Raw genomic sequence first — 25730 nt, 5'->3', positions numbered from 1 at the left:
GCTCAACAGGAAGCATTTGTCATCCATCAAAAGATACAGTATGTACCAGAATTCACAACACTCATTCATTATTTCACCGTGGTGTTGAATTTATAAAAGTCATTGCAAAGTCCACATGAAGTAACAAAAAGAGCAACAAACTGAAAATGGCAGAATATAGAAGGCTGTGTGTACTTATATTAAATGTAATTACTCTTCCCTCCTCTCTAGTGTAATCCTCTTCTGTCAAACTCTAGGCAAACCAAACTTTCAGAGTAGTTACCATGAGCGCAACTTGGAAGACGAGGCATGCTACCTCTCAGTAGTCTCAGTGTGCATGTGCAGTGAGAGGAAAATGTGGATTTACAGCACCATGTTGGTAGAGATGGGTAGATTATGGCTCTCCTTCCAGGCCAAGCTCTGGGCTAGAATATTGGTTATGATTAGGAAAGTGTATCAGGCTAGGTTAAGATTAATGTTCACTCAGAAGATAAGTTCCAAGAGTTCAATATTAAAACAAGGCGTACAGTGGTGTGAATCCCAGCATTTCTTTTTTGCTCTAAAAGATTATTTACAGCATATAATATACTACCACATTTTTTTTTACTTTTTCAATAGAAAGCTCCCTGCAGTGAGATCCAAATACAAAGAGGTGATAACATTATCTTGTGTATACTTAATTGTAGCAAGAGAGGAATGTAAACATTCCCAGGCAGTGCTGAAATTCCTTCTAACATGTGCAGATCAGACACAGCTCAGAAAAATTCACTGGGTGCATTACAATATATAAATACTGTAGCTATGAATAAAATGCAATGGCAGCTTTTAGAGTAAATAAACTGTACTTTGTGAACTTGTAATTTCTTAATAAATAATACCGTAATACTTGTGCACAAAAGCAAATATGATATCTGTATGGATTATAAAAAGTGGGAAAACACATTTTTATTGAATAATATGTCAGAGTTTAATACCGATTTAAGTGAAAGCTACAATTGGTGTTAGGCAACAAGTAAAGTGTTAAAGTTAGGACTGTTGGGCAGCAGTAAGGGGTTATTATTACTGTAAGATGGTTGTAGGCTGAGGATAGACCAAAAACTAAGGGTTAGGATAGTTAGGTATTCTTGGTTCACAGAAATCACAAAGAAGTAGGAACTTTGTGGATATTGGACTTATTGTGTTAATTACAATATCCTAAACCATATAGAGCAGTCCTGATAGCCCATCACCAACAGCATGCTTGCATATATACACTGCTTGATACACTGCTAACCAGCACTGTGTTGGCCACAATGGTCATATCCTGTTGCTGTTTGTGTTGCACCAAAGATCATTTATTTGTTTCAGTTCAGACAGCTTGACCAAGTATGGCTTTGTGTTAACTATCAACTGTTTTAAACGTTTTAACTCAATAAAATAAATAAACCAATTCTAGCTTCTTTGAACCACACCACATTAAAAAAGCAATTGCAAGTTTTGCCACATGCTTTGCAAGCTGAATGGTGCAATGATGCAACACTGGCCTTAATTCGTGGAGCTTTATCAAACACTTTATCAAACGTTTGATAATTTACCTAATGGGTAAAATCTAATTTTGAATTCACTAAAGGCGCCCATACACCTAAAGATTTTCACGCCGATATATCGCCGCGCACACCGATGACAGAACGATCGAATTCCGTCCGAAATCGATCGTTCCCGACGATTCCCGTCGATCCGTCCGTGCGGAAGATTTCTCTCGATCGCCGGTGGGTCGGGAGTGCGTCGATAGCGGCGTTCGAATGCCTGACAACCGACGCAATACAGCGGGTATACATTACCTGTTCCGGCCGGTGCGAGTCCCCTGGTCCCCGCTGTCTTCTTTCTGCGCTGGGTTCCGGACCGGCTGCAGCTACACAGAACTTCCTGTCCCGGCAGGAAGTTTAAACAGTAGAGTGCCCTCTACTGTTTAAACTTCCCCTGGACAGGAAGTTCAGTAGCTGCAGGAACAGTCTGGAGCCCGGAGCAGAGAAGAAGCTGCGGGGACAGAGGGGGACTCACGCCGGCCGGAACAGGTAATGTATGCAGGGGGGGCGGCAGCAGCGGCAGCTCCACAGATTGTGATCGGTTTCAGGCTGAAATCGATTCACAATCTGTTTGCAGTAAATGTGGCTATACGATCCCTCTCTGATCAGATTCGATCAGAGAGGGATCTATCTGTTGGTCGAATCTGATGGCAAATCGACCAGTGTATGGCCACCTTAAGGTGTTATGTATTTATTGAACGTTTTATCGGTAAAACATTCGATAAATATATAACACCTTAGTGATTTCAAAATTAGGTTTTACCCATGAAGTAAATTATCAAACGTTTGATAAAGTGTTTGATAAAGCTCAGTGAATTGAGGCCACAGCCAGTTGTAGCCCCACTCACTGAGCCTGCTACTGACTACCTCAATGGAATTTCTTAAAGTGTACCTGAGACAGTACACACTGCTTTATTTATACTTAGACTATGGAGAGGGTAGGTAGGCACTCAGTGTGAATAGCAGATGGAAAAATCTCGCTGAAAGGCAGTGTAGCAAACTTCAGCAGAAGCTACGTGCTCACGACAAGAGGACTTCAAACATTGTGACCATATCATATAGGAAAGAGAGAACAGAAAATGTCTGGCACTGTAGCTTTAATGCGTGACAGCAGGTGTACAAAAATATTGCATACAACGCATACAAGGACAATGTCCGTGGAAGTGATAGTACTTATCGTGCTCTTGCTGAAGGTGGGGAGGCAACTGTGGGCGCCAGTGGGTGCACGGCCTTACAGCCGTTTCGCAATGGGGTAAGCCTTGCTTCTTCGGAGGCTTCTCGTGCACAAATGTGCTGGAGGGAAGCGGCCATTATATCGCCTACTTCCGTATGGGTCCCGCCTCCCTGTGGGAAATGACAAGCGCAAGCGCGTCACTGCGTATAGATGAGGCGTACGTATGGTGTTTAAGCGTGTTGTCATGGCAACCTGGACCGCCCCAGCCCGCAGGGACGCACGGCAGCTAGCGCCGTCGGCCAATAAGCGGAAGGAGGGGCAGGTGCGAAAATGCACGACAGCGCTGCCTGGCAACAAGCAATAGACAAACATTTATACCATCCACAGCAAGGACAGGATATATTATCCAAATCCCTAAGCTATCTTAGCTAAAAACTCGTGGAAAGAACCTTACAGCACTAATGTATGCCACAAGCTATATGCAGCTATGGTAAGTCCCATGCCAAAAATGGGTAGGAGGGAAGTGAAAGGAAAAAGTGAAGGAGATGTAGGTGAAGGTGAGTGAGGATGAGGGCAGTGAGGCGAGGCACAAGTCCTAGATACCGAGCCCCTAAAAGGGAGAGAGAGAGAGGTGGGATAAATCACAGGACAGAACAACCACTTCAATACAGGTAGAAACCTGAAGTAAACGCACAAACGCCTATTAGCCACATAGACCGACTATAAAAAGGGATTATAGCTATTCCAATTTTAGAAATTCAAAAACCTTTGTAAAAAAGGTCAGATTCAAAGATTAAATTCCAAATATAGAAGTGCGGTCAACATGTGGCGAATATGAGAAGAGAGGGAAAGGAGAGGGCATGCATCAGAGGATAAGGAGAAGAACCATCATGCAAAAAGGAAAGGAAACCTCAAGGGTCAAGAAAACAGGCTAGATCCAAGTGGTCGTTAAGACCAAGAGGGCCCATAGCGTCCGTCCTAAGAATCCACTTCGATTCAAGCTTAAGGAGCAATTTTTTCCTGTTGCCACCCCTGCGTGGAAGGATACAATGATCCACGCAGGCAAAGGACAAAAGGCTAGGATCAGAGCCGTGGGCAACAGTCATGTGCTCCACCACCCTGGGGCAGCCCTTCCCCTTAGGTAGCAGGCGGACATGCTCCAAAATTCTATCTTTCACCATTCTTGTGGTCATACCAACATAAAACCGTTGGCATGGGCACCATAGGGCATAGACCACATAGTTCGTTCTACAAGTGGCAAAGAAAGGAACCTTGAACTGGATTGGACCCAATTGATAGGACTTGCCTGTCCTCATGTGTCGGCATGCCTTGCATGCCCCACATCGGTGGTTACCTGCAGTGGCTACTTGGTCAAGCCATGTATGGCGTGGACTCTCACGAAAGTCGCTATGGACTAAAAGATCGCCAATAGTAGGTGCTCTTTTAAAGGCCACCAAAGGTTTAGAAGGTAGACAACCCTTAAGGATAGGGTCCTGGAGCAAGATAGGCCAGTTTTTAGTGACCACCTTTTTGATTTCTCTCTCCATTGGAGAGAAATCAAAGGTAAAGACCCCTGAACCTTTCTTCAGAGGACTAGAAATGGGTGCTTTCCTCTTGATGAGGTCAGATCTATCTTTTTTCAAAGCCTCTTTGATAGCACACTCGAGATTGTCTGCATCATAACCTCTTGAGAGCAAACGTGATTTCAACTCCATGGCCTGTTCCATGAAGTCCTCCAAACTGGCGTTATTCCTGCGTAACCGCAGGAATTGGCCATATGGGAGAGACCTCGTAACATGGCGAGGATGGTAGCTATCGGAGTGCAAAATGGTATTCGAGGCTGTCGACTTCCGATAGCCCTTAGTTACAACAGTGTCTCCCTTGATCATTAATTCAAGATCTAAAAAACACACTTTATCTGGTGAATATTCCATCGTGAACTGCATGTTCACGTCATTTGTATTCAGATAATCCAAAAAGCTGAACAAAGATGCAGCATCACCCGACCAAAAGGCCAAGACGTCATCCACATACCTGGACCACATCCTCAGATACAATCTGAAAGGATTGTCCACGGCGTGGATAAATCTCTCCTCCCAGGCCCCGAGGAAGAGGTTAGCGTAAGTACAAGCGACTGGGGTCCCCATCGCAATGCCGGAGACCTGCTGGTACCAAGCGTCACCAAACAAGAACGCATTGTGAGTAAGAATGAATGCCAAGCAATCACATATGTATTCATTGAAGAGAGGATCTTTGTCGCCTCTGTCAAGATACATCCTGACAGCTTTGAGGCCCTCCAAATGAGGAATTCTACTATACAGACTTGTGACATCAATAGTAACCAACAGGTCTCCTGTGCACCACGAGGTGGACCCCAGACCCTCCAAAACATCAAGGGTGTCGCCAAGATGAGAAGGGACATGGGACAAGAGAGGTCTGAGGATGTGGTCCAGGTACCTAGAGAGTCTCTCCGTGACCGACCCCAGGCCCGACACAATGGGTCGGTCAGGGATTTGTGAAGCTTAGGCAGATGGTACCATACCGGTTTAACCGGAAAGTCAGGTAGCCGATCCTTAGCCAATCTGGGAGTAAGGAAGCCCAACTCTACCCCCTGTCTCAACAAAGATCTTAAAGCGGATAAATATCCGACAGTTGGATCGCTTTTCAGAAGTTTATAGGTAGAAGCATCGGAAAGTTGTCGTAATGCTTCTTTTTTGTAGGCTGCAGTGGTCAAAATGACCACCGCGCCCCCTTTATCCGCTTTCCTGATCGTTAGATCAGGGCGGTTTTTAAGCCAATGAAGGGCTTTGGATTCCGTGGGGGTAAGATTAGGTTGAGACCTGGGGTAGAGCAGGGCCTTCACCTCCCTGTCCACTTGTTGTTCAAAAACATCGATGACAGACCCAGCTTGTGTAGGAAAAGGCATAACAGACCTACAAGGTTGAAACTTCCTAGCGTCATGTAACGGCACTTCAGCCGGAACTGACTCATTAAGCAGTTCATTCAGAGTTGAGATAGCTTCCAGGTCCCTGTCATCCCAGCTTTTTGATACGCTGAAACCCAGGGTTCCTATTGTTGGCTTTCCTGCCGACTGAACCATACTATCTGCATTAGGATCTTCCAGTCTCTTTTTCTCAAAATGATGTCTAATATTCAGCTTCCTAACTCCTCTATACAGATCTGCTTTAAAGTTGGGATAATCAAATTGTGCAGACAGGGAAAAGTTCAGGCCTTTATTCAAGAGGTCCTCCACCCCCTCTGGTAGAAACTCAGAGGTCAGATTGACCAAGTTCGTTTTATTATTGGTAGGCATTGTTACTGCCTCGTCTTCCTCTTTTTGCTCCTTCTCTTTTTGTCCTCCCAAGAGACCTGTTTTCCTTCTGCTCTTTCCTCTTCCTCGCCGGATTCTTTTTCTAAAGGGACCTGTTGTTCTTCTGCCAGGGATTTTTTGGAGTTATGAGGTTTGGATGGTTTATGCGGCTTGCGTGGTTTTGACCTTGGCGTCGTATTGGGGAGGTCCTCTCCACTGGACTCGGATTCTGTTGTCCAGTAGCCCTTAGGCTTTTTAGGATTTTTAGGAGGACGAGGTTTTCCTCTTGGCCCAGGGTTCACAAAAGTCCCCCAGGTGAAAATTCTGCCAAATTTATAGTCCTCCCTATCCCGCAGATACTTCTTCAACTTCCGCCCTTTGATATTATCTTGCAAAGGTACTAATTTTTTATCAATTTTATCAAGGGTGGCTTTGTAAGAACTTTCAGACACCAATTTTTTGTACTCCAGCTTGCTCTCAGATATGGCAGATGTAATTAAGCCCAGCTCTACTTTACTCCTATCAAGTACTATATTTTGCAGGCGTGCAGAGTGTTCCAAGAACTCCTGCTTCCAAGTTTCCAGGAATTTAGGGTCCTGTCTGTACTCAGAAGGCTCTTGATATCTTCTGAAGCCTCTGGCCACCAAATCCTCTCCCTTATACTTCTCAAGAGTGGTGACCGTCCAGAATACTCCCACCTCTCTCTCACAGAGCCTCTCTAGGTTTTGCTCCAGCACCTTGGCACCCACAGTGGAGTTGGAACAGTTGGGACCACTGGTATAAGTAAAAAAACCAGACAGGTCCGACCTCCCCGCGGTGACGTTATCACCTTGCACTTTTTCAGCCTCATCTGCTGAATCTGACACCTCTGGAAAAAGATCTTCGTCTAGATTAGACATAACTGGTGCTCAATACCAATAAAGAAGAAACAGTTCAATAGGCAGACTATGGAGAGGGTAGGTAGGCACTCAGTGTGAATAGCAGATGGAAAAATCTCGCTGAAAGGCAGCAGGTAGTAGGTAGCAGGCGGACATGCTCCAAAATTCTATCTTTCACCATTCTTGTGGTCATACCAACATAAAACCGTTGGCATGGGCACCATAGGGCATAGACCACATAGTTCGTTCTACAAGTGGCAAAGAAAGGAACCTTGAACTGGATTGGACCCAATTGATAGGACTTGCCTGTCCTCATGTGTCGGCATGCCTTGCATGCCCCACATCGGTGGTTACCTGCAGTGGCTACTTGGTCAAGCCATGTATGGCGTGGACTCTCACGAAAGTCGCTATGGACTAAAAGATCGCCAATAGTAGGTGCTCTTTTAAAGGCCACCAAAGGTTTAGAAGGTAGACAACCCTTAAGGATAGGGTCCTGGAGCAAGATAGGCCAGTTTTTAGTGACCACCTTTTTGATTTCTCTCTCCATTGGAGAGAAATCAAAGGTAAAGACCCCTGAACCTTTCTTCAGAGGACTAGAATGGCCGCTTCCCTCCAGCACATTTGTGCACGAGAAGCCTCCGAAGAAGCAAGGCTTACCCCATTGCGAAACGGCTGTAAGGCCGTGCACCCACTGGCGCCCACAGTTGCCTCCCCACCTTCAGCAAGAGCACGATAAGTACTATCACTTCCACGGACATTGTCCTTGTATGCGTTGTATGCAATATTTTTGTACACCTGCTGTCACGCATTAAAGCTACAGTGCCAGACATTTTCTGTTCTCTCTTTCCTATATGATATTTATTTATACTTACCTGGGGCTTCTCCAGCCCCATGTGGTCAGTTGACTATCTTGCCTTCCACCTTGGCCACTCCTGTGCAGATGCAGGCACTCCCAGCCGACCAGGGGGCGCTTGCACTGCCAGGTCGCACATGTGCAGAAGAGGAAGATTGGCTCTGACTGACAGAAATACAAGCGGCTACCACAGGAAACTGGAGCAGCCATGGAGGATGGTGAGTGAGCGAACTGACCACATTGGACTGAAACCTTTGAATGTCTTGCAGCCCAACTGTCAGCAGAGACAAACATCAACATGTTGCTCATATACCGCCCCCCAGAAAATGGTCCAGCCTTTCTTAAGGAAATATCTGAACTCTTATCCTGCCTTACAGTGTAACACCCTAGATGGATCATCCTGGGAGATTTTAATTCATGGGTGGATGATCACGACTCCCGCCTAGGAAGTGAACTACTTCTCATAATAAGTGAACTGGGTTTCTCTCAGGCTGTCAACCTCCCCACCCACAAGAAAGGGCACACCCTGGATCTTATATTTCATTCTGGACTTTTAATATCACACATGGATATAAACCCAGCGGTATGGTCAGACCACCACACCATCCACTTCTCTCTGACAGCACCAGTGATAAAACACAGAGGGAAAGAACTCATAAAATACCGTTCTCTGAAAGATGTCTCACCCCAGCACGTTCAGAATACCCTCAACTTCGACGCATTAACCAATCATTGCGCAGACCCAGACTCCATGGTCCTGATGTACAACCATGCAGTGTCATCTGCCTATGACGCCCTTGCTCCAGTTCGCATTAAACGGTCTACACCACTTCACCATGCACGGTGGTTTGACAGCTCACTAAAGGACCTAAAGAAAGAAGTGCGCAGACTAGAAAGGAAGTGGCAAAAATCTCAGTATTCAAAAGATAAACACACCCTTGTCTCTCACCTGGAAAGCTACCAAAATGCGATCACCAAGAAAAAATCCTCCTACCTATCACAGGAGATCACAAAGGCCACTAACAGGCCAGCCCAACTATTTTGCACGGTTGATAGACTATGTAACCCATCCTGCCTAAAACCTACTATAACTCTCTCAAAGGAGCTATGCGAGAAATTTGCTTGCTACTTTGCTGACAAAGTATCCTCTATTCGGTCTCTCATTCAGTCCACAGCACCTAAGACTTATTCAACTCCTGGAAATAGTTGCAAAAACAACCTAACACCCTGGACTGACTTCAAAAGTATTAGTGAGGAAGAGATCTCAGACATCCTCCGTCGCCTCCGCCAGACAACCTGCAACCTGGACCCTGGACCAACTAAACATATGCTGAAATGCCCTGACCTGCTTGGTCCAGCATTTCATAAAATAGTAAATTGCTCTCTGCAAGCAGGGAGGTTTCCTACCTCTCTAAAAGAAGGAATCATCAAGCCCCTTCTTAAAAAACCTTCCATGGATCCAGATGCTATGAGCAGCTACAGACCTGTCTCCAACCTCCCCTTCTTAGGTAAAGTTATTGAAAAGGCTGTCTATCTGCAACTTGAAACCAGGCTGTCAGTAAACAACATCCTGGACCCTCTACAATTTGGCTTTAAGAAACACCACAGCTGTGAAACAGCCCTCATCCAAGTCTGCAACGATCTGCTCATGGCAAGGGACAGAGGGGAATGCTCCATCCTAATCCTGTTGGATCTCTCAGTGGCTTTTAAAACAGTTGACCACGAAATCCTGCTTAACAGACTGCAGGAGTACTATAGCATCAGTGGATCATTCCTCCAATGGTTCAGATCATTCCTGACTGACAGAGCACAGAGAGTATCCCTAGGTCCTATAATGTCCAAACCTGCACCTCTACAATTCAGAGTGCCACAAGGATCAATCCTATCCCCTCTGCTGTTTGCAATCTACATGTTGCCACTCCATACACTTATCCAACGTCATGGCCTGACGTACCACTGCTACGCCGATGACACACAGCTATACCTGTCCTTCAAACCTGGTGGAACAGACCCTACTCCAAAAATAAACTCTTGCTTAGCTGAGCTACAGGCATGGATGAATGATAACTGGTTGAAACTGAATGCTGACAAAACTGAGATCCTGTTTGTCCAAAGCCAGCACTCGCCATCAAAACAGCTCTAGCCTAAAGCAACACCAATCAGGATTGGGAATTCAGACATAAACAGCTCCAACCTTGTGTGCAGCCTTGGCGTACTAATCGATAGGAAATTGAGTTTCAGAATCCAAATTTCATCTGTAGTTAAATCTTCCTACTTCCATCTAAAGAGCATTGCAAAGATTAAACATCTGATTCCCCCAGAGGATCTTCCAACCCTCGTTCACGCCTTTATCACATCACGGCTGGACTACTGCAATGCCCTTTATGCTGGCCTCCCCAAAAAGGACCTGCGTCGCCTGCAATTAGTGCAGAATGCTGCTGCCAGATTGCTAACAAACCAGCCTCGCCACTGTCACATTACACCGATCCTTCGCTCACTGCACTGGCTACCAGTAGAATGGAGAATACTCTTCAAGATTTGACTGCTGACATTCAAATCCCTGCACAATCTGGGCCCTGGATACATGAAGGACTTGCTGAAGCTGCACCACACCTCTCACAACCTCAGATCAGCAAGTTCTATAAACTTGGTCACTCCCAGAGTGCACCTCAAAAAATCTGGAGATAGAGCCTTTTGTCATGCTGCCCCTACTCTTTGGAACTCCCTGCCACACCCAGTAAAGACAGCACCATCCCTGGAGCTATTCAAATCCAGACTGAAAAGCCACCTGTTTAGCCTGGAATTTCCAGACTTATAAGATTCTTCCTCTGTATCACGATGGTCGGAGCCATGCTTATGCGCTTTGAGTCCCACGGGAGAAAAGCGCTTTACAAATGTTGTTTTTGTTGTTGGGCTGGAGGAAGCCCCAGGTAACTATAAATAATGTCATGTGAACCGTCTCAGGTAAACTTGTGATCAAGTTTCATGGTATATTTATATCATTGCCAGGAATTTGTCCTTAGTTCACCTGTTTATTTTATGCCCTTCTGTCTTAAAACTTAGGTAGCAGTCTTTATGTGGAATAGTGTCCTAGGTTTCAGGGATTCAGGCTTGTCCCTGTATTACTGTATAGACAGGGTGACGTTTGTGACATTTTTAAAATATAGAAAAAAGCCCAATATTTCTAAGTACATTGTAACAAGGACAGGGCTTGATGGCAGAGTATCTGCTGGCAAAGATGCCATTGGAACCATTAGGCCCAGTGGCAAAAACAGTAGCAAAAACGTAAATGAAAAAGTACTGTCAAAATTATTCTGAGTATTTTCTTGCTTGCTGGTGGTTTAACCTCCTGGGGACTGCCTAACGCCGATGGGCGTGGCCACGACGGCAGCCCCAGGACCGGCTAACGCCGATCGGCGTCAAGTCCTGGGGCTGCAGTTTGCAGGAGATCGTGCGCAGGCTGCGCGTGCATCTCCTGCTAGGGGGGCGGAGCTTCGCCCTGCGTTCAGTCTCTTTACTGTTAGTACAGCGCTGCGATCAGCAGCAGCGCTGTACTGGGGACAGCCATGTGACACGGCTGTCCCTCTGGGGGACAAGAGAGCGATCGGCTCTCATAGGCAGAAGCCTATGACAGCCGATCGCCGTGATTGGCCAGCTGTGGGGAGGGAGGGTTTGGGTGGCAAAAAAAAATAAATTAAAAAATAATAGAAAAATAAAAGAATAAATATTTACAAAAAAATAAGTAAACAACTGGGGGCGACCAGAAAAGGGAGGGGGGGGGGGGGTCTTTAGGGGAGTTTACCACTGTGGTCCTCAAGTGGTTAAAGAGCATTTTATTGATAAGGGTTGAAAATACCACCTAGGAGAAAACATAGAAAAAGTGAATTGAGTAAAGGCAAAAGCCTATGTGTTTGGGGAAGGGAAAGCCTACTGTCTGATTGTTATACTTACAACCATCCGTGCTATCAGCAGTGTTGAGTGAGCACTGAAATGAGCATGAAATCTATTAAAAGTCTATTGAACTGCTCAATATACAGTATAGTGATCCACTATGGACAGTGGCTCTGGACACATCTATCAATCCACATCTCCCATCCAGTATGATCAACCAATTCAATATATTTTTGGCAGAATTTGATCAAATGATCAATTGGGCTTGCACACTGGGGCATCAATTTCTAGCAGATTTGATTTAGAGTGATTTAGTCTGCTGGGAAGTAAAGGGAAAAAATGACAAATGTATGAGCACCTTTAGCTGATAAAAATAACAAGAGTGAATGCAGTGTACACTATAAGGGGCTGAATAAACAGCAGCAGAGAAGCCAGTTCATTTCCTGCTGTTAAAGCGGAATATAACCCTGCATTTCAACTTTGCTCTAAAACATTATTTACAGTATATTATATGCAACCAGCATTTTTTTTTTTACTAGACCAGCATTGGAAGGGTTACACAGGGCTTTAAAGTCCCTGGAGATTTCTGCAGACGAATCCGAACTTGAGTTAGATACTTTTTGTTTACAAATATGTGTTTATTGTGACTCATCTCTCTCACTGAGAAGGAGCTTGGAGGACAGCCAAAGAGATGTATCTATTGATAAACAGTTACACACTAACTAAATAGAATGTAACTATCTGAATGTCTGCACGGAACTTAAAACCTCTGTGTTTAACCCTTCCAATGCTGGTCTAGTAAAAAAAAAAATGCTTTTTGCATATAATATGCTGTAAATAATGTTTTAGAGCAAAGTTGAAATGCAGGGTTATATTCCGCTTTAATATAGCAGTTGTCTTCTGATTACCTATGCTAAATATGGTCTGATCCATTACAGTGGTGTGCAGTCATTTTTATTTACTTCTAATAAGTTCCGAAAATGTATTTGTATTAAAGTCAAATGTGTTGTGTATGCTCTCATAAAGCATCAATGTATTCCTTAAAGTATACAATAAATAATGAAACATTTGGAAAGTTTCTATGGCATTCTAACGTTATTATGCTCCAAAATAAGTCATTATGCCCCAGTAATACAGGTTCATCGAAGTTAATTATTCAGCAATCAGGAGACATTCCAAGAAACTCAGAAAAGTGTTGGTAATTCTCTCATGGACTAATAGGCTTATGAGCGTATTGCTAAAGATGTTGACCTCCATCAATTCCAGGTCAGACCACCAGTGCACAAATGGAAACTAATCCATAATAGCTGCTGCAACTTCCACCCTCCAGAAGAGTGAAAGAACCCCAGGGCGATAGCTAGTAATCCATTTTTTTGTGGTTAAAGCTGGCTGCTGTTGCATAACATAGGCTACATACACTGGGCATTGCTTGTTTTTTCAGACTACTGCTTTATGAATGATGATGACAATTTAGCATACAGTAAAAGACTGTAATGTTATGTGGTATTCTACAATACGTGGACAGCATAGAGAGAACCTTCATCATTGTGTGTTGTCATGCACTTTGCACAAGTAGAATGTTTAGACTTTATCTGCTGATACAAACACCCATCATTCTGCTAATCCTACTAATATAATAAATGGGAAAGTTCGGATGTTTGAATTTTTGGATGTTTGTTACTCAATCACGCAAAAACGGCTGAACGGATTTGAATGAAATTTGGCACACACATAGTACATTACCTGGAATAAAGTATATGATACTTTTTATTCCCATAACCAAAAAGAGACAAATACAAATTTCACTGGAAAATGTAAACTGCAGCCATTCTTACACTGTTACACTGGAGGTGTGTTTAGCTTCTAAGGGTAGAATGGTTAATTTGCATATTTTCAGCAGTGATGCACTGGGAGACATCTCAAGCTCACTCCAACCTGAATTATCGCAAATTCTTTCTGTTTTAAGAAAGCAAACTTTTGTTTTTCTTAACATCTTAGTAAGGGGGCATTTAGTACCATTGTAGTCCCTTACACACTCCAATGAGTTCTGGGTCACCATGAGCTTGCTGGTTAGTCTGTACCTCTCGGTGTTACAAGCCCTACTGCATAGAGCCAAATTAATCTATGCCATGCACTGATGAGGATCAAACAATCCAAAACAGTCTGTATGCATGTTGGATTATTATGGCTCTGTACAAATTAACAAGATGACACATCATTGCATTCCAGCGGTTCTGGAGGTGTGTTTAGCTTCTAAGGGTAATAATGGTTAATTTGCATATATTCAGCAGTGATGCACTGGGAGACATCTCAAGCTCACTCCAACCTGAATTATCGCAAAAGCTTTCTGTTTTAAGAAAGCAAACTTTTGTTTTTCTTACACTGTTAATGATAGGGTTCTCAAACTTTGCACAGTTGGTCGTTGAGTGACTAGGATAATTATTCAGAAAAGTGGTTGGAGCCTATAAAAGCCAATCAAAATTCACCTATTGATTTTCAAGGGGAATATTTACATTTCTGCCATTCTTGCACTGTTAATGGCACAAGCCTCAAACCTGGTATAGTTGATCATTGGGTGACTGGGGTTCAATTTCAGAAAGGGGATGGAGCCACAAATAGCCAATCAGATGTGTTTCATTACAATGCAAATTATTGTTGCCAAACACCGCAAAGCTCACAAACTTGGTAATTTAGTAATTGATTAATTGTGTGTTAGGGTTAGGAAAGTGGGCACAGCCAATACCAGCAAAATACATAAGCGGGCAACGCAGGGTCATAAGTGGGCGGAGACAAATACAAATTTTACTGGGACAATGTAAACAGCAGCCATTCTTACACTGTTAATGGTAGGGTTCTCAAACTTCGCACAGTTGGTTACTGGGTGACTGGGGTTAATATTCAGAAAAGTGGGTGGAGCATACAAAAAACAATCAAAAATTACCTATTGATTTTTCAGGGGAATATTTCATTGCTGCCATTCTTGCACTGTTAATGGCACAAGCCTCAAACCTGGTACAGTTGATCATTGCGTGACTGGGGTTTAAATTTATATAAGGGGGTGGAGCCCCAAACAGCCATTCTGATTTGTTTCATTTTAATGCAGGTTATTGATGCCAAAGACCGCAAAGCTCACAAACTTGGTCATTGAGTAATTGTGTGTTAGGGTTAGGAAAAGTGGGCGCAGCCAACACCAGCCAAATACATAATCGGGCAATGCTGGGTCATCAGTAGGCGGAGACAAATACAAATTTCACTGAGAAAATGTAAACTGCAGCAATTCTTACACTATTAATGGTAGGGTTCTCAAACTTTGCACAGTTTGTCACTGGGTGATCAACTGGATGGAGCCTACAAAAGCCAATCAAAATCCCCCTATTAATCTTTAACCCTCCTGGCGGTATAAAAAAATCTGCCAGGAGGGAGCGCATCAGTTTTTTTTAAAAAAAAATTTCCCTATATCATGTAGTGAGCCCAGGGCTCGCTACATGATAGCCGCTGCTCAGCGGCATCCCCCTGCCCTCTTCGATCGCCTTCGGCGATCTCCGATCAGGAAATCCCGTTCAAAGAACGGGATTTCCTGGAGGGCTTCCCCCGTCGCCATGGCGACGGGGCGGGATGACTTCACCGACGTCACTGACGTCGGGACGTCATTGGGAGTCCCGGGCCACCCCTCGGCGCTGCCTGGCACTGATTGGCCAGGCAGCGCACGGGGTCTGGGGGGGGGGGCGTGCGGCGCGACGGATAGCGGCGATCGTGCGCGGGGCGGCGGCGATCAGTGTGCTGGCGCAGCTAGCAAAGTGCTAGCTGCGTCCAGCAAAAAAAAAATTAAACAAATCGGCCCAGCAGGGCCTGAGCAGCACCCTCCGGCGGCTTACCCCGAACTACGTTCGGGGTTACCGCCAAGGAGGTTAAGGGGAATATTTAATTGATGCCATTCTTGCACTGTTAATCACCTGTACCTGGTACAGTTGGCCATTGGGTGATTGGGGTTCAAATTCAGAAAAGGGGTGGAGCCACAGCCAATCAGATTTATTTTATTTCAGGGGAATATTTCATTGCTGCCATTTTTGCACTGTTAATGGCACAAGCCTCAAACCTGGTACAGTTGATCATTGGGTGACTGGGGTTAAATATTTAGAAAAGGGGTGGGGCCACAAACAGCGAATCAGATGTGTTTCATTTCAATGAAAATGATTCATGCCAAAGACCACAAATCTCACAAATTTGGTCATTGACTATTGACAATTGCGTGTTAGGGTTAGAAAAAGTGGCCACAGCCAACAGCAGCCAAATACATACCCAGGAAACATTAGGACATCAGTGGGTGGAGAAAAATACAAATTTCACTGCCAGAATGTAAACTGCAGCCATTCTTACACTGTCTGTCAATGGCAGGGTTCTTAAACTTCGCACAGTTGGTCACGGGGTGACTGGGATTAGTATTCAGAAAAGTGGGTGGAGCGTACAAAAGCTAATCAAAATTAACCTATTGATTTTCAAAGGAGTGGAGCCACAGCCAATTAGATTTATTTCATTTCAATGCCAATTATTGATGCCAAAGACCGCAAAGCTCACAAACTAGGTCATCATTGAGTAATTGTGTGTTAGGATTAGAAAAAGTGGGCAGAGCTAACACTAGCCACATACATACCCGGGCAACGCCGGGCGACCAGCTAGTCTGAAAATAAAAACAAGCATCAGCAGGTCTGGGATCTTTAATGTAAGTGAATATTAACTGTCTAAAAAATGCTACACAGCAGGAACAGAAATTTTCAACTAACATATCATTTTATAAAATAAGTATCCACCCTTAATTCACATATGGTTGAAAATGATAATGATTTTGAATATTTTGTGGAAAACCTTCATAAGTGTGTATGCATTCTCTGGATGCCTCATCACAATATATAAGTATGAGAATTGCATCCACAATATCCTGGTAATGATGTCATGCTTCAATATATTCTCTGTAATTACTTAATGACAATTCCTACATTTTTTACCAAAAATGTATGGAGCTGCCCTGATTGGCTTTTTAGCAAAGCTCAGGAACTTGGGCTGCTATGTGTGAAGCTGTTCATTTGGGCTCCAGCTTCAGCAGGTGTCTAATAGATCCCAATATTAACAGCAGTAATAAAGCGCCATGGCGGTGTATTGGGTGTCTGATACTAGCTGATCAACCATAGCTTAACCAGCCAATCGGCTATTAGTAGCCGATCTGCTAGTACTTCAGCAAATGCTTAGAGGTACGCTATTGTTTGACAAGCCAATTGGCTATTAGTAGCCGATCCTCTAGTACTTCGGCTACCGGTCGGTTAGTGCATCGGCACTTTGGGCATCGGGGGGCTAGTATTGGAAATTAGAAGGGGGTTAAGGCTGCCATACAATGGTCAATTGCCACCAAATCGACCAACAGATAGATCCCTCTCTGATTGAATCTGATCAGAAAGGAATCTATTGCCTGCCCATACACTGCACACAGATTTTGAATCAATTTTAGCATGAAATCGATTCACAACCTGTGGAACTGCTGCTGCCACCCTGCCTTGCCGCCTCTGCTCCCCCAGCCAGCCGCAACACATCACCTGTCCGCTGGCGCGAGTCCCTGGGTCCCTGCAGTCTCTCACTTCTTCCAGCATCCTCCTCCGTCTCCTCTTCACTTCCTGTCCCATCCTGTGACAAGCAGAAGTTCAAACAGTAGAGCGCCCCCCTCCATGCAAGTTGATATTCCCTAGACAATTTGGATCCCTAAGCAAGGGGCTCCATCCCTTAAAGAGAACCCGAGGTGGGTTTGAAGAATATTATCTGCATACAGAGGCTGGATCTGCCTATACTGCCCAGCCTCTGTTGCTATCCCAAACCCCCCTAAGATCCCCCTGCACTCTGCAATCCCTCATAAATCACAGCCACGCTACTGACAAAGAGCTTGTCAGAGCTGGCTGTGTTTATCTCTATAGTGTCAATCTGCTGCTCTCCCCGCCTCCTGCAGAACTCCAGTCCCCGCCTGCATCCCTGCCCTCCCTGCTGATTGGAGGGAAGGGACGGGGGCAGGGACCGGAGCTATGCAGGAGGCGGGGGAGCAGCTGAGACTGACACTACAGATGTAAACACAGCCTCACAGCACGGCTGTGATTTATGAGAGATTGCAGAGTGCAGAGGGACCTTAGTGGGGTTTGGGATAGCAACAGAGGCTGGGCTGTATAGGCAGATCCAGCCTCTGTATGCAGATAACATTCTTTAAACACACCTCGGGTTCTCTTTAAGAAAAAAAAAAACACATGCTCCATAAGATTAGAGGTACCATGTAGAGAGAGTGCCCAGGAGGTGGTCTGGATATCTACTGTCACACATGTGGTGGTAGTGGTAGTAAGCTCTGTGGAGGTGGGTTTTGTTGGGGTCTTTATCCAGTTCACCCCCAAGGGTTTTTACCGTAACGGACCAGAGCAATTTTCACCTGTCAGTGTGCCTCCTTTTTATTCGCTAATAACATTATTACTACTTATTACAACAAAATAATCTATACCTTGTTATTTCGCCACCAATTAGGCTTTCTGTGGGTAGCACATTTTGCTAAGTATTTTTTTATTCTAAATGCGTTTTAACGGGAAAAATAAGGAAAAGAAAGAAAAAAAACATTATTTCTCATTTTTCGCCCATTATAGTTTTAAAATAAAACATTCTCCTGTTAATAAAACCCACACATTTTATTAAATGTATTTATAAATGTGAACTGTCACTTCAAATTTTAAAAGTTTTATCATTTGCCTTAGGAAAAAAACTACTGAAGCACAAGAAAGCCAATGATCTTAAAACCTCTGCAATCCAGTTTTAAACATGCTTTTTCATACCAGTTCTTTAAAATCATTTTTCACTAAAACATTCCGTGGAGATGCAGCTGCGGGCAGTCAAGATGCCCCCGCAGCTGCTTCGGTTTCCCTGTCGGGCGTTTCTCCTGTCTCTCCTTGTCACGTGCGCGCACAGACGGGACCTTTATGCGGGGAGGAGGCGCGTCAGCTGACCTGCCGGTCGGCTGACATCAGAGGAGACTCTCGGCAGCTCGGATTGGCTGTATGGCGTGGGCGTGGCCGAGGGGTCTCCTCCGCTTCTTAAGCCTCCGAGAATCTCTTGCAAACTGTCTGCTGTTGCGAATGCTTCGTGTGAGCACTCAGACCTTAGATAGTTCCAGTGTGCTTTGATCTGGAAGGAAACCAGGGATTTCACACAAGACTAGAAATTGTTATTACTACTGTTATTATTGCTTGATTATCTGTGTATGACTCTGGATCTCTTCTGACTACTCTTACGCTAAGAGATTCTGTACTTTTGCCCATCTGATCCTGTTGCTGACTCTGCCTGAAATACCTCTATCCTTCTGCCTGCCGATTCTGTACTGTATCCTCCTGTCTGTTGCCAAACCGATCTGTCTGACCACTCTACTCACCAGTGAGCCCTTGTCACTGGTGAGGTTCCTTACTGATAGTACCCACCAGCTCCTCTGGTGAGGTTCTGCCAAAACTAATCAGTATTACTGTTGCACCAAGCACTGTACACTTGCTATTACCTTGTTAGCTATACTTGCATTATTGGTGATTCTGCAGATCACCATATAATCAGGTATAGTGTCTGATTTATTGGTGAAACTGCAGATCACACAATAACCAGACTTCTGTTTGCTACACCAATCATTACAAAAACGAGGTGTTTTTATATTTCTTTTGACATGTATCCACAGTTGGTTATAGATAGCAAGTGTGGTGATGATAGCTTGTTTGGGGGCTTTGTAATTATGTCTAAAAGTCAGTGCCACGGACTTAAGTGCATTTAGGCCAGTAAATCTGAAACTTGAACAACATTAGCCCACAAAGCTGTAACTCACATCCTTACAACCAACAAATCTTGCCTAAGCTGAGTTATATCATACACACCTTTACATGAGTATAGGTTTGAAAATTCAGTGATTGGTCCAAACTGGTTAAGAGCATTACCGTTACTTAGTAGAATGCAAATAATAGACATTATAGACACAGACATTAGCCATATATATATATATATATATATATATATATATATATATATATATATATATATATAGTATATACGGTATTATATATATATATATATAGTGTATACGGTATTTACACACAGTATATTGTGCTTCAAAAATCTAACACAAAACTTATTTAAGCGGTGCACTTAGTTTTTTTTGTTTTTTTTAAGATACACATTATTGTATTGTAAGAAATTCTTGAAAAGCGCAGAAGGAAGTGGTTAAGTTGTATTCAGCTATTAACATTTTGTGATGGAATATAACTGTACCTTCAGCTGTGACAGGGGAATCATTTCACACACCTCCAAGCCCTCCATCCAAAGAATCATTTGGTGACAATAAATGTAATCACGTTCCCATCGTAATCTTTATCCACTGCCTGATGTAAATCTCATAGTAACCTGTCAGGGTTTCTGCGGCTTGTCAAAAATCAAGAATAAATTAATAACACTGGGTAGTCGGGGGATGTCAAACGTATTTTGACATTATGAAATGTTCTTAAAATACCCCAGGAAAATACAATCATTCAGTGCCAATGTTTACTGGTTTTAAAGTTATACACCATTAACAAATCCATATAGCACCCTTCCATAATAGAATATTATTAAAACAGTGATATATACATAAAAATTTGTACCATTTATTTCCAAAGGGATTAGGAATGGTTAGTGTTAAAGGGAATCTGAAGTGAAAATAAACTTATGTTATAATTTTTTATATGTGTAGTACATCTAATAAATAAAACATTAGCAACAGAGCTATGAGTCTAATATTGTTTCCAGCACAGGAAGAGTTAGGAAACTCCAGTTGTTATCTATGCAAAAGAGCTTATCTGAGCTCTACGACTTTCAAAGTCGCAGAGAGCTCTGTCTTTTGAAATGTATTATCTCAAGTGTCTGTCACTGTCGGCGGACTGATACGGCTGTATCTGAGCGATCCGCCGGGCGAATCGCTCAGAAGCAGCCGTATCAGTCCGCCGACAGTGCGTACACACGCCGGACTGTCGTTGGAATGCCCACCCAGCGGGAGGTGACGACGGACCTCCAGTCCGGCGTGTGTACGGACCTTTAGTATAAATGCCATCATAGCCTTAGCAATAATGACAATCAAACACAAGGCATAACACAGCATAGAATGTGAATACAAAGTCCAATTTATGTTGATGCACTTCTGATGCAGGGGAGCCTATTAAATGCCGCCTAAGGATATTTGACTGCTGTAATTGCAGTCTAACCAATCACTGAGTCCTTTTCCAGTTGGGTGCAGTATTTTCCCTTGGTGGAGGATCTGATTTTATTAAAGGAAACACTAGCCTAGGTAAGCTATATATCTACTATAGGTATCCATGTTTACCTAACCATGTCACATGTCAATTCAGGTACACCTTAAAGTGTACAAGAGGCAACATGTGACAGGATGAGATAAGCATGTGTATGTACAGTGCAGTACAAAACATATTGATAACCAGGCTGTTTTTCTTTTTTATTATTTTGCTGTTTGAAAGAGTTAATTTTCAAGCATGCAAGTGACAGCTTCTCTCTTTGTTTCAGCTCACCCTTTTTGTTTCATCCTTAGAATTCTCTCCTCCATCAGACACTTGCATCTTTAGGTATAAAAAGACTTGCTTTTTCTAGATTTCCCCTACCTCTGTGGAAGATATTACACAAGCATGCAAGTGACAGCTTCCCTCATTGTTTCAGCTCACCCTTTTTGTTTCCCTTTTTGTGGAAGATATTACACCTTTTCTTACCCCATCTCTTCCAGCTCCATGCTTTCTGCCGGTTGTGCTATCTCAAGGTTCTATTTCTGGGCACTTTTCTTTCTCCATTTACACAGAATCTCTCAGGAAACTAATAAGCACATTTAGATGGATGTCAATGCCCCTTCTATGCACATATACATAAATCAATATACAGGGCTGGATTTACCATAAGGCACTGTAAGCGCGTGCCTACAGGCGCCTTATGTGGCAGAAGCGGCCCTTCTCCCTTCCCGAATGTCCCCTCTCTCAGCAGAGTGGGAGGGCGAAGTCACTCACCACCCAGCTCCAATCCCGCAGTCACAGAGATGTAATTCGGGGCGGAGACCCAAGGCTTAATCAATGCCTCCTGTGGAAGTGAGAGTAGCATGGCGGGCAGCGTGGGTATTGCATCCTCCTCCCTCTGTCTCTTAATTTGTGTGTTGCCCCCGATTGTCAGGATCTCTCCTGTAGCATGTTCTGTCGCTTGCAGTGTAGCTGCAACTGGGCAGTTCTGACTTGTCTGCTTGCAATCGGTTGCGTATTCGCAGTGAGTCTTATTGTCATTTGCAATCACTCTGCAGTTCAGAGCAGCTCAGGATGCTGTCAGGATTCTTCCTATGGTTTGCTGCAGTTGAGCTGCAACCAGATTGCCCTGGATTTCCTACATGCATGTTGTTGCATAGGGGTTGCCAACCCAATTTCTTATTTTTGCTGGACAAAATGGTCAAAAAATCTGGACACCCCAAGTTTTGGACGGACAGGGGCGGAGTCAGGGGGCGGAGTCAGTAGCGGGCTTTTTGGGGAACTTGTTGTGATTTCGGGGGGGGGGATGGGGGAGAAATAAAGCTGAAGCAGGTGATTACTGCATAAGGCTCATGCGAAACAGCATTCCTGAACTGAGGAGCCTTTCTTACCCAAAGTAAGATTAGATAATCTTTCGAATGTCTTTTTGGCATTATCAAAGTTAAACCTAAAACTGATTAGAGAAACAAAAAACTGTATCTGTTGTGAACAGATTTTATTCTTAACAGCATTAACCACAGGCATTATTCCAAAAAACATTGTTCAATAAGAACAAAACCAACACTGCACTGAAATGTTAACATAATGCCAAAAAGTTATTTTAAACAGCATTAACCTCAGGCATCAATGCAGAAACCAGTGTACCAGCAACAGAATAAAAAAAAATGGCACTGACTTCCTAATGGACCAGTACAGCAAAACAAGCAAGCAGTTAAAAATCTGACAGGTTTGGGACTAGTCCATCTAATGGCAGATTCTCAGGGTTTTCTTTGTTTCCAAAAGCATTCCCTAACTGTCACAACAGTAAGATACCAGCAACTAGCCAGACTCCTTACTTGCTAACACACCATTTTAGGCATTAGGTTTGAGCAAATGCATTTCTGAAAGTGCTTTTAAAAACAAACAAAACCCTATGAATCCCCCATGAGGAGATGTGCTAGTCCAAAATCCTGTCAGATTGTAACTGCTTACGTGTTTCAAACTGTAATGAGAGGGATATGGAGGCTGGCATATTTCCTTTTAGTTGCCTGGCTGTCCTGCTGATCCTCTGCCTCATGCTTTTAGCCATAGACCAGACCCCAAACAAGCATGCAGCAGATCAGGTGTTTGACATTGTCAGATCTGACAAGATTAGCTGCATGCTTGTTTCAGGTGTGTGTGATTCAGACACTACTGCAGCAAAGAGATCAACAGGATAGCCAGGCAAATGGTATTGTTTAAAAAGGAAATATGGCAGCCTTCATATTCTTCTCATTTTAGTTGTCTTTTAACAGAATGCCAAAATGTACAGTTTACCAATCTTATCGGGCAGCAGATTTCCCCACAAAGGCAATCTTATCGGGCAGCAGATTTCCCCAATCTTATCAGGCAGCAGATTTCCCCAATCTTATCGGGCAGCAGATTTCCCCAATCTTATCGGGCAGCAGATTTCCCCACAAAGGCAATCTTATCGGGCAGCAGATTTCCCCACAAAGGCAATCTTATCGGGCAGCAGATTTCCCCACAAAGGCAATCTTATCGGGCAGCAGATTTCCCCACAAAGGCAATCTTATCGGGCAGCAGATTTCCCCACAAAGGCAATCTTATTGGGCAGCAGATTTCCCCACAAAGGCAATCTTATCGGACAGCAGATTTCCCCACAAAGGCAATCTTATCGGGCAGCAGATTTCCCTACAAATGCTATGAGATTGGCAGTTTGGCACAGACACAGACAGGTATGATGCTGAACGCTATGCCAGAATGACAAGTGGCCTACCTACCCCACCCCAGGCTGGGCAAGGCCTGGCAAGCCCTCCATGCCCCCAGCTCCCACTCCCAGGGGTGCCTCTCTCTCCCTCACAGAGACTCACAGTTAGTGTGCTGGGCTCCTGGGTCGACTCGGCTTGGCTGTTTTTCTCCTTGGCCTGGTCGGGTGGTGGTCGCTCCTGGAGTCCTGGCAGGTGGTGGCTGCTGGCTGGGCTTTGGGGGTTCAGAGTCAGGCTGCTGATCTGCTCCTGTGCTCGGCTGCTGCTGATCTGGCTGGCTGCTCCTGAGTCCTGCCCTGCTGCGTGGACCTGTGCTCGGCCTCGGTCGGCTGCTGCTGATCTCTGGCTGGCTGCTCCTGAGTCCTGCCGCGTGGCCGTGGACCTGTGCTCGGCCTCGGTCAGCTGAGCTGCTGCTGATCTGGCTGGCTGCTCCTGAGTCCTGCCCTGCTGCGTGGACCTGTGCTCAGCCTCGGTCGGCTGCTGCTGATCTCTGGCTGGCTGCTCCTGAGTCCTGCCGCGTGGCCGTGGACCTGTGCTCGGCCTCGGTCAGCTGAGCTGCTGCTGATCTGGCTGGCTGCTCCTGAGTCCTGCCCTGCTGCGTGGTGGCTCGGCGGCGCTGTGTGTCCCACTGCCCCTGAGTGCTGTGGCTCTGTCTGTGCTCAGTGTGCTGCGACCTCAGCTCCGACCTGGCTGCAGTGCCGCCCGTGTGATGCTGACGCACTCCTCTCTCCTCGCCGTCCTCCCTCCTCGGACTCTCGCTGCTGCTGTGCTCAGAGTGTGCCAAAAAGAGGTTACCTGATTGGAGGGGCCACTCGGGGAGGAGAGGGCAGCTGATGGGAGACTGAGGGAGGGGGAAAAAAAGAGCGCGCACAGCGCGAGGCGAATGCGCAGAACAGATTGGAGTAATTTATGCACTTTTGGACGGACGACTGCCCAGGAAATACGGGCAGTACGGACAGCTCTATTTTGAGAGCTTCTGTACGGACAGTCCGTCTTTTGACGGACGCTTGGCAACCCTGTACTGCATGCATTTGTTATGATAGTCTTTCAGCTAGAAAATGGTAATCAAGCCAGCTCAGGATTGAATGATTACCATTCAGCTGTGTGGAAATTTGCATACCTGCATCCACTGGCTGATGCCGGCATAAAAGTCTGCCTCCCATTTCAGACTCTGCCCGACATAGCGGTCAGTACGTTAGTCTGCTGGGCTCTTTGTTATTCTGTATAGATCTGTTATTGTAGTTCTATGCGACCTTATTACTTGTGCTTTAGCTAGTTTCTTGATAAATATATATGCAGCAGACTTGCTAATATATATTTATCTGTTAGTTGAGCCGTTTGTTATTTTTCTGTATTATTGTGTATTGCCTAGTTTCCATGCCTGATGGACGTTCACTGCATCCGCGGTGGGTCAGTGAAGTCCACTATCCTGATAGCTTGGATTCTGCCATCACCACGTTAGTGACTGGTAGTATTCCTGCGACTCTAGTTTCTGGGAACGTAACCATAGGCTGCAGTTGCTATTAGTTACGTTCTTTCCTGTAGTTTTGCATGTGTGGATGCTTGCTGGTGACTGGTTGTTAACCTGCTTGCTCTGCTTCTGTGGACGTGACTGTGAGCTGCTACTAGTTATGCTCCAATGTATAGTCCTGTCTGGTACCTGTCTGAATGCTTGTTATCGCTAGGGCAGCGCTTAGTCTTGCAAACATTGTCTGTCTTTCTGTTATCTGTCTTGTTACTTAGCCAGAGGCTCAGACGGCATCCACCCTGGGCAACAGTCAGTCAGTCAAGTCAGTCTGTCTGTTCGTTCTTTGTCTGGTTACTCAGACCATAGGAAGCACAACATCGCACTGCGCTGCCATTGTGTCTTATTTATAGCGATATCAGAAGCCCAGAGCTGCAGTTGCTCTGGGCAACCTGTGTAGCCTCTTCCATTATTCATCCACTATCCTTGTTGCTCTTGGTGGTTAGAAAGTATAACCCCCAGGCATCACAACACCGATTGTGTGTAGCCCCATCCCCAAT

Source organism: Hyperolius riggenbachi, chromosome 2 (genome assembly GCF_040937935.1).
Source record: "Hyperolius riggenbachi isolate aHypRig1 chromosome 2, aHypRig1.pri, whole genome shotgun sequence".
NCBI lineage: Eukaryota > Metazoa > Chordata > Amphibia > Anura > Hyperoliidae > Hyperolius > Hyperolius riggenbachi.
Note: the sequence above shows the minus strand (reverse complement) of the source record.